This window comes from Phyllostomus hastatus, unplaced genomic scaffold (genome assembly GCF_019186645.2).
Source record: "Phyllostomus hastatus isolate PE091 unplaced genomic scaffold, TTU_PhHast_1.1 phas_contig_159, whole genome shotgun sequence".
Lineage (NCBI taxonomy): Eukaryota > Metazoa > Chordata > Mammalia > Chiroptera > Phyllostomidae > Phyllostomus > Phyllostomus hastatus.
In genome coordinates, this window is record NW_025333640.1 from 30,261,224 (window position 1) to 30,269,041 (window position 7,818).

At 51.9% G+C, this 7,818-nt stretch overlaps 1 long non-coding RNA gene across 1 annotated transcript; it reads right to left on the reverse strand.

Moving 5' to 3' along the window:
* Window positions 1–3,043: 3,043 nt before the first annotated feature.
* LOC123814090 lies at window positions 3,044–7,429 on the reverse strand. Its single transcript, XR_006784835.1, has 4 exons — window positions 7,171–7,429; window positions 5,039–5,284; window positions 4,682–4,816; window positions 3,044–3,785 (listed from the first exon to the last, which is right to left on the reverse strand). It is a non-coding gene; the product is annotated as an uncharacterized LOC123814090 (long non-coding RNA).
* Between the last annotated feature and the right edge of the window lie 389 nt (window positions 7,430–7,818).

Sequence of the window (7,818 nt, forward strand, 5' to 3'; positions counted from 1 at the left end):
ATAGTTAATATTCATTACCTCACGATTTTACCTTTTTTTCCTTGTGATACAACTTTCAAACACACGACACCACATCGTCACCTGCAGTCACCACGTTGCACGTTGCACCCCCGGGGACTTAGGGATTCCGTAACTGCAAGTTCGTGCCACTAGATTGTAAATTGTGAGAAGGCAGAGGCCCGGGAGGGAAGAAGCGGAGCAGTATTCCAAGCTGACCTCCGAGGGGAGACACAGCGCGGTGCTGGGGTAGACCCCTCCGCTCTGGGAGCAGCGCCCCACCACCACCGCCCAGGTGGGGGCGGGTCCTTCCGCAGCTGGGGGCATCCCGATGCATCAGCACCGCCCAACTCTGCAAATGAGTTATGCTCTTTAAAGATGCGGCTTCCCTCAAAACAAAGCTGGGGTCCCTTCTTTGTCTCGGCGCACTTAGAGGGAGCCCCAGAGCCCGCGGGAGGGCCAGCGTGTCTCGGTCCCACGCAGGCTGCACCCGAGCTCCCGGTCCAGGCCCTGCCTGTCCCACCTCCTCGGGCGGGCGGGAGCCTCGGCTGGTTCAGACCGGCTGATGAGGGCCGAAGGGAGGATGAAATGAAATAGGCTGTGACGAGGGTTGAGTTAGTTAACATTAATCATAAAGCACTTACAATAAATAGCACACGGCTGCTAAAACCGTGTGCTGTGTGTTTGTCAAACAAGTGTGTAAAGTACCTGGAAAAGTCCTTAGCATGTTAGGTACCCAATGGTAAAAGATATTTGTTAAAAGGTAAAAATCAGGCCTCTCGGGCAAATACAAAATGAAGACACATCAAAGATTTTATTGAACTCACTAATGAGGGAAGCAGTGTGACATTTTAACCAGCTCAAAGGAGAATCCCAAGAAACACACATACATACATAGTACTAGAAAATGATAACTGGGTAAATTTTGAAGATCTTATTGGCTTCATTCGGCCACTTGTGAATCGGGCAAAACACCATCTAGCAGATAAGCAGGAGCTCTGAGGAGCCGCACAAAGTGAAAGACTTTCACCGCAGCAGGAGCAGGAACAAGGAAGTCAGACTAGATGAAAGCAAATAGTTACTGCAAAGTCACTTTCCCTTAGGGGCGGGCAGGGGTTGAGCAGGCCGGTTACCTACCTAGTGCTGACGAGGCACTCGCTCTGACGGACGGGTGTGCGACCCCAGAGCCAAAGCTGTAGTTAAGCCTGGTGCGGGTGCTCAGCGTGAGTGACTCCATTTGGGGCCTGTTACCTTGTGTCTAACAAGAGGGAATACGGAATACCAGAATCGATGCACGAATACCCGTAAACCAGGCCTTGGCACAACGCCCTGATGGTCTCTGCAGGCCCCCCTGCTCTGATTTGTCCTGGAAACCACAGAAGACGAAAGCCAGGCAAGAAGACGACTCCTAGAAGTGCGAGGCCGCACCCAAACTTTCTCCTGCGCTTGACTGAATGGTTTTGGCCTTGGGTACACAGCGGAGATTCCCAGGCTGCAAGCCGGCTGCCCTGAACCCACATGACCACCAACTAAAAGAACTTCCCAAAGGGCAGGCCAGACGGGGGAGGTCTGGGCTGGGCCCGTGGGGGCAGAAGCTCTCCAAGTGAGCAGGTGGTTCCAGAACCTGGAACAGCCAGGCGAAGAGGTGAGCAGGGGGACGCGGCCCCCGCCTCACATCCGAAACCTTCAGATGCTCACCACTCCTGTTCTGAGAAACCTGGGCACATCCCTGCTAGAGAGCTAGTTTTCTTTAAAAAACAGACATCTCCAGAGCAACCTTTGTGTCTCCCCCGGTGAATCGCTACCTTTCCCCTTTCCTGAGGTTCCCTACTGACTCCTCCCACCTAATGCCAATCAGTCCCCAGACCCAGGTCCTAAGAGATGATTGACACGAGAAAAAAAAAGTGCCCAAGCGCTCTGAAGCCCCACGCCCTTGCGCGTTCTGAAAGGGCAGCTAGTTTCTGCCTCCAGGAAGGTATACAACAACGGAGCTTGGGTGATTAAATGTTCGGCACCTCGTGTGGGGATAGAACTCCCAGGTGACCGCACGGCTAAAACGCTGCCCTGGCATCAGCAAAAACCCACGACAAGCTGGGCTTCTCTGGACGTTTTCCCCGGGTGGATCCAAGGAGAAAAAAACTCTCCCCGACGGTCGTACACAAGGATCCTCCTGGGGTGTGTCCTGTTCTTCACGTTTTTGCAAGAAAAACAAGAAGCAGAATATTGCTAATTATTGTACAGTGTTTTTAAAATAGGCATATTACCTATATAAATTCAAAACAAACGTGTAAGTGTTTCTGAGAGTTTAGCGTATGAGTTTAATCCCTGTTTGTTCCCCAAATTCTACTCTGGGTAAGGCAAAGCAGAGAAGCCACGGTCTGGCCACAAAGAAAACCAAACACAGAAAAACTCCCAATCCTGTGATGGAGCTGTTGTCGTGAAATGTAAACTCTAACTGAAATTACTTCTGTATGAAATAAGATGAAAAGAGGTGATATATTTAACTACAGGCACATCCTCTCTCAGACCAATGTCCCCCCAAACTACCCCTGGCCTCATCTCTCTCTGTCCTATCCCTACCCCTCCAAGAGGGGCAGTGTCCTCTGCTTTCTGCTGTCCCTGCAGCCGACAGCACCGGTTCCCCGGGATACCCACAGATAATCACAGTGATCACAGAGATCGATGACCATAGCACTCACCCTACAAGATCAGGCACATTCAGGGTGGCGTGGCTCTAGCCCACAGGTGGCAAACACCAGGCCCGAGGACTGAACCCGGCCCTCCACCTTGTTTTGTCCGGCCCTGCACCTTGTTTCTCCCTGGCGACAATGCCAAGCTCCTTGCCCCTAGTTAAGGAGTAGTTACATGTACACAGTCCTAAAGTTACATTCGGCCCTTTGAAGGCAACCTCGAGGCTGATGTGCCCCCCGACCCTGTGAACATGAGTTTGACACCCCTGCTCTAGACTTTAATATTCACTCTCCCTGGGCCTGGAGTGTGTTGCAGTGCCTGGTGGGAAGAACCCCATAACCACACAGCAGGTGTTTAAACAAAGCTCAGACAAACCAAATTTAAAATTACACCCAACCCACATTTTGCAAAACTTTAGAGAAAAAATTGCAGCAACCCTGCAGAATATTTTCTGCCCCTTCAGGGACAGAAGGGGCAGAAAATGGCAGCTTGCTCTGTGACATGGGTGTGGAAACCCAAGGTACAGGGGGCCAAGGGCAGAGGGTCACGGTCAGCCTCAGGCAGTGACATTGAGTGGCATTCCTGCCTGTCACCGAAAGCCAGGAATGTCCCATCAAGGCTCAGAGACAGAGAAAAAAGAGCAGAAAGGAGAGGAAAATAGAGGTGAGCCCCAGGGCAGCGCAGTAAAAAGAGCACAGGCTGGGAGCTAGTCACCTGGACTAGCAGCGTGGGACAGGGCTGGGGGAGGCCCCAGACGCATTTTCTCCGGGAGAGGTTGTGCTGCTGGCCATCTGGGGCCCCTCTGGTGAGTCAGTGACAGAGTGGGAGGGACCCAAACAGCCCAGACCCGGGCGGGGTCTCTCTGTCACCCCCCTCCTGCCCCGGGGGTGCAGGAGAGACAGGATCTGTTTGTTGGGAAGGGCACTCGACAGAGCAGAACGCCTTATAATTTCTCAGACTGTGCAGATTTCCCGGGAGAATGAAAGCAGAGTGTAGAATTGCTTCAAAATGGCTTTTGACGGAAATAGAAGGTCTCAGCCGGTCGTCTTCAGTTTACGGAGGGCTCGGGGGAGGGTGGAGTGGAGCAGGACCTGGGCCTGGGGAGCAGAGTCAGAAATGGTCATCGTCGACTGTGGTGAGCACACACGGCAGCCAGCCCTCCGCACACACGCACCGTCATACACAGATTTCACACCTTCTTGTGCACACCCATACACACTCATAAACACACTCACGCACAGGGGCTCCCACACAAACACGCAGATTCACGCACATTCATACACACACCCATGCACATAAACAAACTCATAAACACACACCAAGCAACACACTCACACATATGCTCACACAGAGATTCACACACACCCATATACACGCATAAACACACACAGGTGCTCACACTCACAGATTCACATGCACCCATATGTGCACTCATACACACTCGTAAACACACATACACAAAATGCCCATGTTCTCATTCAAAACACATACCACACTCGTATTCACCCATGCACACTTGCACACTCATGTATGCTCACACACTCTCACACTCACCAACTCTCAACTGATGCCCGAAAGAGGACTTGTAAGCTGAACACTTAGACCTCAGACATGGCCTCACACCAACAACATTCTAACTGGCCCGTGTGTCCAAATTGTCCCCGTAAACAAATTGTGACCTGGCAGGTAACATGCATGTAACTAAAGGAGCTTATGCTCTGGTTGGCCTCCTCCTTTTATTGGGGTGGCCAAAAGTTCATTTTTTTCCCTACAATGGTTGTAGTAGCATTTAGTTGTCTTTAACTTCATTTGAAACAATTTTGTTAGCTCGTATTGGGACAGCTGTCACATCAGCATGCCTTTAAAAAACTGATCAAAATTGGTGAATTTTTGTGCAGCCATTTTAATAGTGAAGATGGGAGAAAATATGCAACATTTTTGGCTTATTATGTTCATGCTTGATTATTTCAAGAAAGGTGAAAACAAAAAAAACCTTGTGCAGTGTATGGAGACGGTGCTGTGACTGATCAAACATGTCGAATGTGGTTTCTGAAGTTTCATGCTGCAGATTTCTCTCTGGACAATGTTCCATGGTTAGGTAGACCAGCTGAAGTTCATAGTGATCAAACTGAAACATTAGTTGAGAATGATTAACATTATACCACATGGGAGATAGCCGATACAATCACAATAGCCAATTCAATAAAATTATTGGTGAAAAAGGAAAACTGTGTCCTTTATATTATGGAAAAAACTAAACAGACTTTTTGGCCAGCCCAGTAACTTTTTTGACTGAGTAATATTGGAAATTAAGTACTTTAACACAAGGTGGTGGGCATGAACTCCTTACCTGGTGGGGCGAGGCCAGGTTCCCCGGGGGCTGTGCTCAGAGCTACGTTCATCAGCTTCCTGGGACCAGAGCAGCCAGAGACGGGAGCGCCCTGAGCCCAGGGGACCGAGCACTCTGGAGAGGCTCGGGGCTGGGACAGGGCCGGGGGCCTCTGCTGTCCACCGCCACCGCCAGCTCCCAATTCCAGTCAACACAAGGGAAGGTCTGAGCCCTGGGCCACCACCGCACAGAACTGTCTCAGCTAATCTGCATAATCAAACAATGAAGTGCATGTTTTATTCCCGTTGTTCAGACAGAGAAACTGAGGCTCAGAGGTTATAGTGCCTTTTTCAAAGTCAGTGTGGTCAAGTCCCGCTGATTCCTCTGCTCTTCACTGGCTGCACACTGCAGTCACCCCATCTAAAGTACTGATGTCGGGCTCTCCCCACACACAGCATTTCTGATTTCATGGGTCTGGGCCCCAGCCTGGGCACCTGGACCTTTCTAAAGCTTCCCAGGCGATTCTAACGCACAGCCAGGTGGAGCGCGGCCATCTTAACCAGGATTTCTCAGTGTGGCCCTCACGGCTCCCCTCGCCTGCGGTGATGCGGCCGTGAGGATTCCGAGGTCTCCTCCAGGATCCATCGGGAGCAGCTACTGCATGCCAGCTAAACATACGCAGCCTCGCGTAACCCACGCAGCACTCCTATGAGTTGCAAACTGTTCCTATTTTACAGATAAGGAAACAACCCCAGAGGGCTTCGGGGGCTTGCCTCGTCACCCCATCTCACTGCCCCCGGAAGAGGAAAGGTTGTGACATACCCGTTTGGGGTGAGGTTGGAGGCAGAATAGCCGGTAGAAGCCAAAGCGGCACCAGTGGAGCCCAGGGAGAAGGAGGAAGCCGAGCAGAAGGTTCTGGAGCAGCAGGAGGGAAGAGGGGAGGCTGGGAGGGCCCGGACCTGGTGGGCCTTGGAGTGCAGCCCAGGCAGAATGATCAAGGATGGGAGCTTTTCCCACAAGGAGGAATTTCAGGGATGCGGGGTGAAGAGGGAGGAGAAGACAGACGGGGGAGGGAAATCGAGGCTGAGTTGGGGCCAAGGGCTGCTCCGAGGTACCAGCAGAGACACGCGCGGCTGGACCTGCACCTCGGTTAGCCCCACGCTGGGTCCACCTGTGCTGGCAGCTCAGTGCCTGGCTGCAAGGTGCATCCAGATCCGCGGTTCTCCCGTTAGACCAGCCGGTGGCGCTCTTCCACACACACCAGTTTAACCGAGAGATCGCTCGGATTTGATGACAGCTAGGTGCCCAGCGACTGCCTCAGGGAACTTACTGAGAGATTTCTGCCCGCCGAAGGAGGGCTTACCTCCTCTGCATGCACCTAAAACACTGCGTTTCTCTTTGGCGTCCTGTGTGGACAGTAAAACCCAGCACACTATGGCGCTGAGCGATTGGGCTACTTAAAAAAATGGGGTGGGGGGTGGCGGTTACTGTGGTTTCCCTGTCTCTCTGGGGCTTGTTAAAGGAACGGGCAGCTATCCCTGCTTGATGGAAAAACACAAACGCAGATGAAGGACAAACAGTTAAAAGCAGCTCTGACTTCGAAACCTGACGCTAAGCCTGCGTCTGGGCCGACACACCCAGCCACGGTCGCTGCAAGACAGCGGCACAACCTGTTACAGCGGGGGCTCGGGGAAACACCGAGCGGACCGCGGCGTGGGCCGCCCAGGTCCTGCAGAAGAAGGAACGCAGCAGAGCACGGCGAAAATCCCCGCCTGCTCCAAACGGAGGTGCCACTCGTGTGACACCGTGACACGGCTCTGTTCTGCCGCCTTCTCGAGAGGACAAAGAATGTCAAATACAGCATGCCCGGTTTTCTTTTCTCTTCTTTTCCTTTTATAAAAATAAGTTTTAATCAATCTTTTTTATTTGTCTTTGATAAAGTCTTTAATGTTTTTCATTCAGTTTTTGAATTCTTAAATTTTTTTTCAATGAGTTTACATTGAATATTATTTTGTGTTCATTTCATCCCTTCTTCCTGCTTATCCTATCCGGGACCGAGTTCCAGACAGAACAGCTCCAACTGCCCTTCTCTGCGCCCACCTCCACGACCCCACCTCCCATCCTCTTTCGGAGGACCCACCAGCCCCTCTCACCTTGACCCTAACTCGCAGCTGGGAGATTCTCACCGCAGAGCTGTGGCTTCCACTGGGTCCTTTCTAGCAGAGGTTATATCTCGTCTCACCACTAGGGGGCGTAGATCCCAGGTGACCGGAACTCAGGGTTCAACCCCTTGGAAGCTGGAGCTTCAGGAAGGGTCAGCCAGGGGCCTCTCTGTCCCAGCTCCCTCCTCCCGCTTTCCAGAGGCCCCTCAGAAGCAGCAGAACTGGAACAAGCCCGTTCACAAAAACTGTTGGCCAAAACCACACCTCATCGATGTCCTAAAACACATCAGGGTTGCAGAGATCATCAGAGTGGCCCTTTCTGGCAAGAGCCCCATGACACGTCAGAACTTCAAACTCTCGGTGTTTAAATGTAAAAATGCCAGGACTTAAGCCTTAGTCCTGACCCACTCAAAACTAGACACAAGCCAAACACAGACTCTGTCCCAGAGACGCAGTTCCAGCAAGAAAGGGTCCAAAACAGGACCCTTCCAAGGTGGCATCCGCGTTGGAGACTGCGGGAGGCGGTCAGTCAGGGGGAGTCCCACCTCCTGGACACAGCAGCCAAGGGGCGAGGGTCCGTTTTGTGATATATATGTTGTGAATCAAGAGCCCTATCTCGGACTTTGATCTTCAATGCCC